The sequence below is a fragment of the Zonotrichia albicollis genome, chromosome 6, assembly GCF_047830755.1.
Source record: "Zonotrichia albicollis isolate bZonAlb1 chromosome 6, bZonAlb1.hap1, whole genome shotgun sequence".
Classification (NCBI taxonomy): domain Eukaryota; kingdom Metazoa; phylum Chordata; class Aves; order Passeriformes; family Passerellidae; genus Zonotrichia; species Zonotrichia albicollis.
In genome coordinates, this window is record NC_133824.1 from 42,794,908 (window position 1) to 42,809,638 (window position 14,731).

General features: G+C 39.0%; 1 protein-coding gene across 4 annotated transcripts in view; it reads left to right on the plus strand.

Moving 5' to 3' along the window:
- Positions 1-14,731, plus strand: part of SOX6 (SRY-box transcription factor 6) — a 369,248-nt gene that overhangs the window by 13,462 nt on the left and 341,055 nt on the right. The window lies entirely within an intron of this gene.

A 14,731-nucleotide genomic window follows, 5' to 3' on the forward strand; every position in this document is an offset into this window, starting at 1 on the left:
ATTTTTCTTCTGCTAAGGGATTTATGTAGGTCACTGCAGTGGGAATATACTTTATTCAGCCTTTAGTGCAAATATATGTAGATATGCACATGGCATTTTCTTAATGTCCCTAAGTAGTTGTGTTTCAATATATATTTAGTAGTGATTTTGTTATGGTAATCCCTGTGAGTGAAATTGAGTATTCACCTCTGGTTTACATGCATGCATTCTTACATTCTGCTGTCCGTATCTACTCTCATTGCTTAACCAAAAGGTCTAAGATGAATTCCAGGAAAATCCTTTCATGCTTTCTGGTTGCCTTCTATAAGCCCTCGTTCCCTTTATGCTACTTGTTCTTTGCATATGGAAATTATGGTGTCCATGGTGTTTATCTTTGGAAATAACAATGGAATCTTCATTTATTTCAAAGCAAGTTAGATATGACTGGCTTTTCACCTTGATTTTATGAGCTAGAAGATAGTAGATTGGTGTTGGGATGAGATGATGGCTACACAGACTGTGAGGAGTCAGTTTGGAGAGGAGTAGTGACATGGAAAAGTGTGAAACTGAAGAGACCAAGAAAGAAAGGTATTGCCACACGATGCTCTAGAAAAATAAGTTAAGACAATGCATATTCTCATGTGTGTCTGTGCTTACACTCACCCTGGTCTTTAAGGAGCCAAGTCTGCTGTGTATTCAAGCAGTTCAGTGGGCCCTTGTTCCCTGCTTCCAAGATCTTCCCTCAACCTCTGGTGAAAGCCAAAGGCTTTTCTTTCCGTGCTGGTCTACACAGTTTTTCCTCCTGGTTTGTGTTTATCCTCAGTCAGTGAAAAGTCTCATTATTTTTAACTTCTCTACCCCCTCTAGACAAGACAGGTTCAATCTGTGATGTTTAAGAATGTAACAAAAGCTCTGATTAGCAGCGGCAGTGAAGCCACACCGGTGTGTGTTTTACTGCAGCCACCCTGCCATGTGTTTTAGGGCTGCATGGGTGTGCCCACTAAAGGTTGGTTTGAAAACAGCGTTGCAAAACTCTCTGTGATGGCATGGGATCAAATTACAAACACAAACTCATCACAACGGTGATGAGTGAAAGAATAAAAGCGAAAGACTTGGAATGCTGTGAGTGTTGTATAGTCTTTTCAGGGAGAGAGAAAATGTGTAAGGGAGAGTAAGATGTACCTAAAGAGTTAGTACTGAGAATTAGCTGGAGTTTCTAATTTGTGAAGTATTCCCTTGGACAGGTTGAATCATTTTTTCACAATGTGAGTGTAACATAACCAAACCCAAAAGGAGCAGGAGGAAACTGTTTTGCTCAATTTTTTTTGCTGAATTCCATTAGAAGTGCAAACATCAAGGTTTAAAGCTGTTGCTGTTTTTACTTCTGATGAATCCTTCCCTCTGCCCCAGTCAAAGTGGCACAGAAATCCTAGGATAACCAATAAACCAGTAAGAGTCAAATCCATCCCCAGACTGGTTTGATCGCCCCGTTCCTGCTGTGGAAGACTTTTCTATTTCAGTAATTCTGCTTGGGATGATTAGATAAAGAAGGTAAAGGCTCGTTTCCCCTCACCCTGGTGAAGCGTGGCTCCCACATGATACTTCCTGTCTTTCACATATTGTCCCTTTAGTATCAATAGCAACTGGATGCAAATCAGGGTGGCATCTGCTGGTTTGTTTTCAGCTGACCGGGCTAAACAGCACATACAGAATTTACCGCCAGGAGGCTGTGACCTCACCCCAGACAAGTGACATTCCCACAAGTAGGTAATGAAGCACCCCTATTGAGTGCAGCTGAAGTCCAAATCCTCAGCAGAGTTATTACATATTCAGTTTAAACAGCTCTCCCAAACTTTAAAGCTGTCCCTTGATTTTTTTTTTTTAAATCCACTCGCTGTTGTAGCTGGAACGGCAGCTGTCGCTGGTCTCTGCTGATGCCACACTGTGCTGAATTAGGCCTTCCTGAAAGTGTGTGGGAGAAAAGAAGGGATGAAAAAACAAAGGGAGAGGAAGAGGAGGGGAAGGGCTATGAAAGGACAAAGATGGGAGGGAAGAGTGAGTGAATGCATATATAATTGAACTGAATAGTAACTGTAATGCTTGTATTGCTGTTGAACATGCATAGAGATTTTCTGCAGTCACATTGTGTTTGGATATATCTTGATCTATGCAGATTTTAAAAACTTCTCTATATAGGTGGTGTAATGCTATCTTCTGAAGAAGATAACATGCAGTTGTTGAAGAAGTCCCTTTAGTGCTTACGGTATTCAAGAGTGAATTCAGTATTCATTTTCTGTTGCTCATCAAGTAATTCACATCCAATTCTTTGGGACACAAGTTATCTGTCCTTGCTGTCTGAGAAAATGTGGGTTTCTGGGAAAGGTTTGAGAGGATCAGTTTGGTCATATCAGAATTTTTTAGAAGTGTACATAAATATTATTTATAGTGATCAGTCTGTGAATGGTTAGCACAAATCGTAAACATTTTTGTGTTTTACCAATCATTCTGACAGCTGGTTGATAGCAAATATTTTTGAAAGGATTAATAGATTCTAGATGATCAGTGTAAATTAGTAATCCCAATACACTTGCACACCAGTTTGTGGTCTGAGTGTTGGATGTGAAATGAGATTTTATTTTATGTCCTTTTGATCTTGCTCATGATGAAGTTTTGAGATTAGCTAAAAGCAAAGCAGAAATTAAATAGGTACTTTAGAATCTGAAGTAGTTTCTGGTGATGGAAAGGGAAGGAGAATACTTGAATGAGAGGAAACAAAAGGAAGAAAGGGGATAGGATGAGAAGCAGACAGACAGGAAAAAACCCTAGGATGTGTGGGGGCAAATAAGCATTAGTGGTTGCAGCCTTTCAAGGCATACCTAATTACTTTATTCTCCTTCTTCACTTAGGCTCTTCCAAAACTTTCCAAGAACTGAGGATGAGATACCAAAAATCAGCACTTTTGTCACTCACAATCAAATGGGATATTAATTGAGGTTAGAGGGGGAGTAATGATTGAACAGCTGTTGATAACTGGGATGTAACAACCTCCAGAGCTGTGAATATTGTGTTATGTAAAAGGGAAAGAGTTTTTCTATATTCTCGGCTTTCTGGAAAATAGTGCAGTTCTTGTGCTTTCAGCAGTAAGTTTTTTTGGACTTCCTGTGGCAGACAGTTCTTTTAGAAGAGCTGGACCATGGCCTGCAGCCTTCCAGCTGTGTGTGGTAGGCTGGGCTGGGCCCATGTTTCAATAACTGAGATGCAGAGGTAACAAACAGGGAGCCCCTCCAAAACCACAAGAAATGTGATGCTTTATCACAAAAGACACTGAGCCACTGGAACTTCCAGAGAAGGATCTGTGTATCCTCAATGTTTCTTTTCAGGGTGCCCAGGGTTAGCAGGATCATTCATTACTGTGGCTTCGTTGGAATTCTTAACTACATAAAAAAATGCCATGGAGAATATATTAATGCTTTTTCTTGCTGAGTGCTGGGGACCAGCAAATGGATCCCCACAGCAATGTTCCATCTAGTTAAGGCTGCTAGATCGTGGCAGCCGACTGTCTGATTATTTTAGGATCGCTCTATGACTGGTTATGCATGTTCACTATTTCATTTCTATGCCACAGTGTAATACAGTTGTCCAAATGAGGCACAGCAGCCACTGCACAAAATAGCTATCCCCAGTTTGTTTCAAATTTTGTTTCTGACATAAAGGTGCATGTGGTTCATTCTATTCCCTCAAAGTTGCTCTGTGCAAGTACTCGCTTGATTAATGTGTCAGGATCTTACAAAGCTTCTTTAAAGTGTAGATTCTAATAAAATGACTTTACTTGTGTTTAAAAATATTTCATTTCAGAGCTGTTTTTTTTTCTTTTGCAATGAATAGGGCCCTGAAATAAAAAAAAAAAAAAGGCAGAACATTAAACAAACAACCCCTTTTGCATGCAGATAAAAGGCTGTTTAATATTAGCCATGATTTGTTTGATGTGCAAAATTAATTTATTTGCATTTTGCTCTTCTGGTATTTTGCTTGTCCAAAAGCAGACTCAGTGTCACACTTGGGCCTCCCTCTCCTCGTGGTGAATTCCAGAGTTGTGGTGAAGGCAATTGCTGGGTAAAGAGATTCTCGTTTGCCAGAAGCCATTGACAGCCACAGGCTGCCTGTTGTCTGGTGCTGGAGACATAATGACTACGATCAAAAGTGTGAAGAGCAGTTTGCCTCTTCTCACCATTTTTGTATTAAAATAAATAGCAATGATGAATTAGAGAGCTGGCATTTATTCCCAGAATTGATTCTTACAACTGAACTGAGCAGAACATGTATTTTCTCAGACAGAGGAGTTGATGGGTTTTGGTTCTTTGTCTAGACCTAGGGGAAAGTATGTATGTATGGATGTATTTATTTATTTTGGGGTGTCAAAATTTGAACTTGCAGTTTCTGTGTGATTCACATCTTTAGAGTGAAATTCAGTGTTATTTACTAAGACAGGTAGAAATTTCATATGCTTGATGTCTTCAGGTCCAGCTCCTAACACTCAAGGGTTCAAGTCCTTGACGATACCAAGTGCTCTAGTCCTAGTTCAAAAAACTATCCAAGCACATAGTGAGCTTTAAAGCCCAGGAATAATCTCAGTGGGAATGAGACTATGTATGTGCTTAAAATTCAGCATGTAGTTAAGTACTTCATTGGATTGGGGCCAATGTGCTTAGCACTTTGGAGGGCTGAATCCTTATTCACTAGTGGTGGTTTATATATTTTTTTGGCTTATGAATTTCCTCACTGACCTGCTCCTTTGTTTAATGGTCAACCCGCTACATGGTCAGGATTAAAAACTTCTGGGGCTTGTTTTGTCTAGAAGCCTATGGATAATCTCCAGAGGGAATGGCTCATTTTACATAATTACTGATGCTAAATAAATATGTTCTTTATAATCAACTTATGTTTAATGTGAAATTGCTAAGATTTTTGATCAGGAGACCAACATTTGACCCAGATTTTATTTCTTCTTTTTTTGAACTATGTTGTTTATCCGCAGAAATTAATAATGCCTATCTACTGTTAGTATATAAAATTCTGAAAATAAATTGTATTTGTTTATGTTGACTTTTCCGTTTCCAAGGTCTCTCTGCTTCCAACCACCATTTTTTTAACTTGTTCCAAATGAGCATTCTTCAGATAATTATTAGTAGTGAGCTTTATCTGAGCTGAGATCTCTAGGCAGTACTGTCAGATATTTGGTGTTGACTCAAAATGTCTTGGCCACGTAAGGTAATGGTTCTAATTGTTTTCCTCCTCCTCCTCCTCTCACCTGTTCTGTTAAGAAGCATAATCTTGGCCCTACCTCAGCAGTGGTAAAGAAGCCAGAAAACCTTTTTCTGTAATTGTGTGGTTGCTATTGCTCTCAATTATATATGAATTTTAAACAAATATTTGTCCATTATTCCCCAAATTCCTGAGCAAGCATCACAAAGGGTCAATTGACCAAATTCAATTTGAAAAAAAAAAAAGAAAAAAGGAAGCTGGGAGAAAATCCTAGATGTCTCCAGCAAAGGTAATAGATGCCATTTCTCCTCAGCAGGAGCAAACCTTGATCTTTTCAAACCTCTGAGGGAAAAGACTTCCATTGTCTCTGAAGGAGGCTTTGCTTGCTCCCACCAGGATGGAATAGGGGTACGGTTAAGTGCTAGCTTAAATCTTGACTGTTTGTCTTTCCCTTTATGCTCTGTCTTTAAAATAGCTGAGGAAAAGTATTTATATAGCCTAGATTAGAGTGTAGACAGGCATGTTGTTGCACGTCTAGCTGGAGGGACAGAAGAAATCGTACGTTTGGCTGCTCTTTCCTGCCTCTCGGCTGAGGTGCAGTGAATGGCTGTGGGCTCGCTCCAAGCACCATGGCACAGGGCGGCCAAGGGCGCTGCTGGAGCCACGGCTCAGTGAGGGACAGCCAGGCCTGGCAGGGACAGCAGTTCTGCCCGCACTCCTGGGAGAGGAGCAGCACACACTTCTGAGGCAGCCTGGGAGGAGAACTTGGCGTTATCGATTGTTTTGATGCCGCCCGCCACAAGCCGTGATTGCTGACGCGTTACCTTACTCACAGAGCCCTTCTCCCCTCTTGTGCAATCTGCTGCCGCTGCAAGGTGTAAAGAATGTCTCCAGCTCAGTGTCTGCGCCGTGGTTAGTGTGTTTAAGTGTGCTCTGGGAGCAAATGCTAAGAGCTGCAAATGTATGAGCAGATAAATTTAATGCTGCTGTATGGACATGTGCTCTGAATCCACCAGAAGAATGTAATTCCCTATTCAGTGCCAATAAGGTCCTTCATGCTTAAACCACTGTGTTTTTTTTTTTTTTTTGCCAGCTACCAGAGATTCACTGAAGGAGGAGAGTGAAGCAGAGATACTTTTGAAAACATTTATCACCTTATGACTTTCAAAATCAAATAGCCCAAGAATGCTTTAAAGAAATTTAAATGGTAAAAGTGTTCCCAGTTCTATGAGTAGTGCCAAATGTGCCAAAGATTGTGCCACTGACATTTTTATCTCAATCTGAGTTCAATTTTCTCTTAGTGATGACTATTTTTTTAATATTTTTACTATTATTCTAGAGGTTTATTCAGCTTGACAGTTGTAGGATTAAGCCTTACAAACAAAAGGATAATATATCCTATGTTTACAACTTAGCCAGAGGCCAGGTTTTATAAACTTTAAAAATACAGCTATCGCTAGTTTATAAAACAGGCTAGTCAGCTTTCCAAGAGAGAAAATAAATCCAGCAATGGAACTGATTTCCATGGCAGCCTGGTACTCTCGTATATAGTAATACATTTTGACCCAAAGCAATGTTACATGTGAATCTTAAAAATGTTTTGAAAGAGGTAAAAATGCAGAGCACAAAACAGGCACATATGGGACTTGATTGTGTGAGTATCTCATCCCCCCTCTGGGACCCTTTATCTCCCTGGAAAGGGGCACTGAGCGAGAGACATTCAGTGCGATTCACAACAGGGGACACTCAAGATTTTGGAACCTGATCTTTCCAGTGCTTTCTGACAATAGGAGCAGTGGTTTTCATTAGTCAAAAATCTGATAATAAGTTCATAGGTGGACCTGTAAGCACCTACGTTAGCAACAGAGGAAAGTATCTTATGTTTTCTTCTTAGAAGGCCAACTAGGAATACTTTTCGTCTTAAAATTTCAATTCAAAACCTAAAGGGATCTAATGATCATAGAAAGAAAACAATAAATTCCGGAAAAGAATATAAGATGCGTAGGGCAGCACAAGGATCTTTATTTACAAGCATGAAATGTAAAGAAATTCCACATAAGACCAGATTCCTTTTTTATAATTTGCAGCATGGAAATAATTCATCTTCACATAAGCTGTATTTGCAAGAGGTGAAGAGAACATCTATGGCTGCGGTGCTGGAGGTTTTTATTTAGTGTGGTTTTTTGTGTGTTTGTTATTTAGCAATGTTGCTCTGTGGGATTTGCCAGTGACTCTGGCGCACAGGTCTCCTGTAGCACCGAGGAGGTGCTGCCCTGTTAGTTCTCAATCTTGTCACTTCTGGGGAACAGCAGTGAAACTGTTTGTTCCTGACAGCAGACAGCCCCACTGCAGGGCCCTGGTTTCATGTTACATTAAGTATTAGCGCTGTTCTTTCAGGAGCTATTATGCTGTGACATCAAAGATTTTCTGACAGGGCAGTTGTAGGTTAGCACTGAAGTTGTCTACTGAAATTTTTAAGAATGGAATTAAATATATATGATCAGATTTAATATGAGAGATCGGAAACTGCATATAAAATGGAGTTAGTGGTTAAAGAAAACTGCAAGAATAATTATTTGGTTTGGCCTATTTGTCCTTTCTTGTCCAAAGCAATTTTTATTGCCTTTAATTTCTGCAGCAGTTCCAAAAATACTGCCATATGTTAACATTTTTGTGCAACTGCTTATTTTCTGAAAAATGTTGTGTGAAACAGGAGGAAAAGGTCTTTTATAAAGTAAGTGTTCAGTATAGCCCCTGCAGTGCTTATATAAATTAACCCTTGAACAATAATTGTAATAGCCCAAATTATTTTTTTTTTACTGATTGCCTAATTACTTAAAAGGATTGAGATACGCATTTTAAATGGTAAGAAAGCACTGAAAATGGTGAGCAAATGTTTAATAGTGATCACTTAAACTTCCATCTTTTTATAAGAGAGGAGCTGTAGCTGTGCATAGATTGCAATATCAACTGCTGCCCTTTGGAAATTCTGAATCCAGTTTCTGTGTGACTTACTGGGAAGATGATAGGAATTTGAAACTTACTGTCTGTGTAGCTGTTCAGGACAAAAAAAAATATCTTGAACATGCGCAACTTCAAATGTTCCTGTAGATTCTTATGTGGTGAAATCAGCGCTGCTACAACTATAAAATTACTATTATGCTCTGATGAGGGAAGTTCAGTGACAGGAAATATCAAAATTAATTTTGGAAACACATGCCTGCATATTTTTGATTACGTTACTAAGGCATTTCTTCCATTTAGTATCAAGCAAGTGAATCATCCATTAAAAATGGAAGTGTGTACAATAGAGTAGTACTTTCCCAGTGGGGAAAAAAAAAAAAAAAAACAACCAAAAAATCACCACAACTAAGTAGAACAATGCTGTGTAGTCATAAGACAGAAGACACAAGTGCAATTTTTGCTATATGTGTAATGCTTTCAGGCATGAGAAAAATTACATAAAGAATGTACCTCTGTCTTTGTAGTGGGGTCTTTCTCTCTTTCTGTCTTTCTCTCACTTTTGTGTATGATTACAAAGTTCTTTCTCAGGTAATTTATTTATTTTGGGATTGTTCTGTTCACTGAAAGCTTGCAGGGTGAATTCTGAAGTTTATCTTGCTATTTGTGCTGTGCTGATTGACCAAAACTGGCTGTATGGTAGCTTTGATCAGGCATAATGATTTTAGTTTATTTAGATAACATTGCTTGACTTCTCCTTTGGTTTTGCTGCATTGCAACACTCTTATCAGCAAATCAAAATCTTTATGGCTGAACATTCAGAACCAGATAGTTCAGAATGAAAGCTCAGCCCTTTATATGGATGTGTGAAGCTCTGGGAATAGTGGCACTACCCTTAGGAAATACTCGCTGACAGGTGGCAACAGTGGAATACAAAATTATCCTTTAGCTCTGTAATCTCAAATCACAACATTTAAAGTTTATATATAGATATATTAAAAGAAAATGTGGATAGGAGAGCTGGGTCTTTCAGGGAATTTTTAAAGTGATTATAAAGATACATGACAAAATTGATTAGCTACTGTGGCTAAAGTATTTGTTGAGTAGTTCTAATGCCCTCAAGAGCATAAGACTGTAGGTAAATTTCTCTATGATGTAAAGCTGTGTTTTAAAACAGATTTTTAATGAACAGGATGTGCTATCAGGAATCCATTTGACTTTTATGATTTTGGATAGAGTATCCTTTCACTTTGGCTGTAATTGCAGAGCCTAAGGACTGTTACCCTGGCAAGCATCATTATGTGAATGTGTCTGCACTGTGTCTGCCCTGACTACATTTTTCTTCTTTCAGCTTTATGTGTTTTTTTTTTTTTCTTTGGCTATTAGAGATGTTACTGTACTTCAGAATAGGAAACTGTTTAGGGAAGGCTTGTCAAAAATTCCCTCCATATAACAATGTCTAGAGTCCTCTCAATTTCCTGCCCAGAATGCCTGGAGTTTGTTGAACAGCTAATATTTCAATTTCTATTTAAATAAACAGCAGCAGAACTGACTTGATAAGTGTGCCACTAAATAGATCATGTTACCACTTAACTTAGAGCTAATGCTTAACAGTCTGTTTTGCTCCATTTTGGTGGCAATAGTCATGTAATTCCAGGCAGTTCTAGGAAAGAAACAAACAGTAGTATTATGTTGTAGTACAGCAGTAATTATATTTGGTTATCTGTGAGTGAAAAGTTGAAAAAATATCTAGTGTGTGAATGGACATTAAGCAATTTTTTAATTATCTAGAGGAAACAAAGGCTAATTCTGCTCTACATCTAAAAGATGTTTTAAAATCTGTTCTGTTGTACAAAACCCATAAAACAAACCCTAGGAAATCTGACCTTCTGATAGGTCAGTTTAGCAGTAACTTTTTTTGGTTATAGAATGAAAGAGAATTGCCAAGTCATTAAAGGTATAGGATGTACACACACAGACAGTAAGGCAGTATCCCTTGGCAGCTTCAGATTGATAGCTCTAGATTTCCCTGGCTTTTGTTAGGCTCCAGAGCACTTAAAACACTTGTGAGAAGTTGTCTTTGTCTCTCCTTGCATGTTTAAAATGTATAAATACAACCAGGGGAGTATTAGTAGAAGGTGATAAAGTTTCTCCTCTCAGCCATTCAGTTTTGCTTTGGTAAATAGATAATGAATCAGGATGTTAAACCTGTATTATATTTTCAGGGGTCACTTGGGCTTTGAGTGTAAACAGAATCAAATTCCTTGAGCCTGATTCTGTAGCTGCAAGGTGTTTGAATGTCTCTTGTGCATGAGCTGGACTCGTGTGCTCGGACTGTTCATAAGGTGGCTTTTGGAAGACAAACCTCGTGAGTTACAATTAAGATACCGGTGGGGAGGTATTTTTATCATTCAAATGAAGGACAACAAGGGTCCTTTTCCCCCCTTTTCCCTCTTTTTTTTATATAATGGTCATTTAGATGCAACAGAAGTCTTAGCTTCTCATTATTTTGAGCATCTTATCTGTGTTCACAAAGTCAGGACTTGCTTTCCTTCTCACAGCACTGTTTCAGAGCTGTTTGCCAGAAATAGAAAGTCAGTGGAAAATGGCCCAGTTTTGGAGATGCCAGCAGCGCTGGAGATACTATAGGCAGGTCCTGGAAGGAAGCTGTGAAAGCCTGTGTACAGCATCCTTCATTACTGAGGCTGAACAGAACCTCTCTCTGTGTCATGGTATGGGAGAAACTGTGGGTGATTCAGGCCTTAGACTTCGAATGTCTGCTGAGTAACCTGAATAGTTCAGCCCTGATGGGATCATGATAGGTCAAAAGTTGCTATCTGATAATATATAATTTTTATAACTGAACAGAACTTTGCCTCTTCTAGCTGATTTTAAAGTCCAAAGAATTGGAAAAGCACTACTTAGAATATGTGTTAGACAAGAAGGCACCACTATCACCTTTGGGCCAGCATGGCTTGCCATGCAATCTATAAGAACAAAATGCAGAGACAGTAAAAACCTGGTTTATGTCACTCTGTTGGGAGAGAAAAAAAACTGTTTCACTCTCCCTTGGTATCCAGTTCCAGGTTACTTGTCATTTGCTGGCTTTGGTGAGAGAAACCTAAGGGTTTCCAATGACAGGCATTTTCCTCCAGGTTTAGAAGAAGGTTAATGCTTTTGTAGGAGTAAGACTCAAAGGAAAGTAAATATGGACCTTGGAGGAGCTTTACTTTTGATTCTCTATGTCTTTTCCATGCTGTTTTCTTTCATTCTCTCTTTTTCTCTGAACAGCCTAAATAACCTATGTAACCATGATTAAGCTCTCTTGCATGTTAGAAAGTATGTAAGAGAGAAGATGAACAATTGCAATTTGTCTTTTACATTTGTTCAGAGGTGATAAGGGGAGTTGCAGCTTCCAAATAGACAAGATACCAGTACCCTCTGTTTAATTATTCCTCCACTCTTGAGAGAGAAATACCGTAGGCAAGTATGTTTATTCTCACTTTTCCAGTTGGGAAACTGAAGCAGGAAGGTTTCAAGATGGTTTGGGTCCTAGCCAGAATTTGAACTTGGAAGATATGGCTCATTTCCAGGCCTATGCTTAAATGGCAGACCATCTCTCCTTCTTATGCGAAATTTTTTAATAAGGATAAGACTTTATGTACCCTTACATATGTGGTTAGAAATGGTTCTTTAATGTGGTTGGAGATGCCTTTTCTCCATGGCTTCTGATGGACCACGAGTCTGCTTGATCCACGCTCTAGGGAGGATGCAGCGTTCATGACAAATCTGCCATTTATTCCTGTTTTCTCCCTGCTTGAAGGAGTCTGTTCCCTTATGCAGCGGACCATGCAACTTTAGGGCCTCAGTGGTTCTGTCACAGTGAACTCAAGATTGCAGGCTCTGGCAGGCCATGGAGTTCACTCATCTTGCTCTTGGCTAAGTAGCCACGAGCTCCCACCCTGTGTGTGGCTGAACATCTGCATCTCTCCTGTCTGTGGCTGTGCAAGCAGGGCCTGAACTACAAACCCACTCCAGAAGGAAGCTCACTTAAATCTCCAGCAACTTTCTTCCAATTAATCCTGTCCTTGCATTCTTTTCCTGTGTGCGTTTCATCCCGTCTCTCTGTTTTACAACTCAGCAATATATTCTGTCTTGAAAACAGCATTAAGTGTAGTTACATGCACACACACTGAGAGGAGAATATCCCCCCACAGTGTTTACAGCAACACCTCTAGGTGACGGCAGGCAGTAAGCTTTCTTTTTATAGAGCTCCAGACTACAGATCATTAGCTTGATATGGAAGCTCAGTGGTGCAAAGTCATTTGAATATTTATTACCCTTCTTAAGACTTTCGCTTTTCAAGTGGGAAATAAATGTGATAAGACCCCCTTTCTGTCCTCTTGCCTGACATGCTAAGGCACAAATATGTGAAATGGATTTTAATTGTATTTCCTTGAACTTCCGTTTTATAGACCAGCAACTTGGATGCTTTTGAGCAAAAACATGTGTTGAACAACTGCAAAGTTTGTTAGGCCTTTTTACAACCTTCCCTCAAAGTTAGATAGACGTTCAGCTCCAAAAACGAGTTGAATTTTCAAAATTTAATATGTAAATATTCATGTGTAATATACAAAAAGGCAGCTTTATAAACTTATATTTGAATGGGGCACTGTTTCTTAAGTGAAGTACAAATTAAAAGGCCCCTTAAAACTGGACTTTGCCAACAGTCATAGATTTTTTGAGAAATTGTAACAAACCAAACATTGTGTAAATGAGGGCTTGTGGGGGGAAAAAAGCCAAGCCTATTACAATACGATCAGCAAGACATGAAAGCCAGCAGCAGGCAACAGAAAGGCAGAGACAGGCTCCTGAATATATTTTAAAGGTAGAATGTTGTCAGTGTGTTTTCATTTAGCTATTTTAAGATGTCTATGTTTCACTTGCTACAGTCACAAATCCTAACTGTGAATAATAGGAATCATTATATGGGTGTAAATGGTATATTGACTACATTTTTCAGGCTCAAACACACCTTCCTTGTTGGCAGTGGAAGGCAATGAATGAGGCATTTTATTAAAACTGGTGCTTGTGGTTCTAATCAAAGGTCACTGGTTAGCTCTCACTTTTCAGTCTCAGATTTGTCTAGATGTTTGATCAGGGGGCTGCAATGAAATTATTATGACAAAGACTTTGTACTAGGCGGTATCTGTCTGCTGAAACTTGAAAGTCTTTGCCACAGTGATGCTGACAGCATGTGAATGCTGAAAGAATGTGCAAGAAATGTTATGTCTTAAAGAAACCTTTACCAAGTATCATCTTCCCTTTGTGTTACGTTTGAAATCATTTCAGTTGCTATTAAGGTACGAATGAAAAGGTGTTTCATTGATTAAAGGTGGCATGTTTTTTTTTTAAAGTGTACTGTGTGCTTTAAGACAGTCTTCCCATTACTTACTCTGTTCAGTCCCTGCTGCACACAGCAAGTTCATTAACATGCAGATATGCAGTGATTGAAGTCGGTTTGCCTTTTACATTGGAGTTGTCTTGATATAATGAGTTTCTCTTTAATGTTCAAAAAACTGTTGTTACTTTCTAAAAGGGGTTTGTTTGTGAATTTCATTAAATTTAATTCTGTCTTCAAACCATTTCAGTATTGTTCATTTTACCACAATTAACACGCTTGCTGATATATAAAAACGAATTTTTCTTTTTTAAGAGATGCATTTTAACTTTCAGGCTATGTGTGGTGTGGGGTTGTCATTGATGTTGAATGAGAGACCTCCTGTTTAACTCGCAGATTCAATATTTTAATTGGTGCCCATGTACAAAAGTAGTAGAGAAAAGTAGGTTAGGGTTACTCCAACTGCTTTTTCTCTGGGACTGGCATAGACGACATTTAGTCAGGGAGAGTGAAAAACTCACTCTGCTAACTTTTTTTTCTTTGTTAGAATAGACTGGCCAAATGGAGAAGGAAACTTGTCGGTCAGATTACCTGTGTTTGGTAAAGAGAGCAGAATCCGGGACGTGAACTAGAAAAGGATTGTTTTAATTTTCTGCTCAGTATTTCTAACACAAAACTGCTTGTTCACCTGGGAAGCTTGAGGTAGATCCTTCCTTGCTGTGAGGTCAGCAGACAATGAACACCCAGCTGCTAAGATGCTGAGTCTGAGTCCTCAGCGTTGTTTCAGAGCTCCTTCAATGCCAGGGACTCTTGGAAGCTGCCTGGAGAAGAAAATGAGGTGTAGCATTTAGGAAGTGGTTGTCTTGGTCTGAAAGAATAAATGAAGGTGATATCAGACTGAAGGTGGGGTAGGAAGAAAAATTATACTGGAAATACTTTTGCCTTTCTATAAATGCAAGTCTAGCACTGTAAGATGCACTATTATTGCCCTGGAGGTCTCTCATAGATTAGAAATATTGTGATATTATGTATTTTCAGGAGGGATTATGGTAGGGAACAGAAGCAAACTCTTTAACTTGAACAAACACAGCGGGGGAAATAGGGAATAAGTTTACATCTTGCCATATT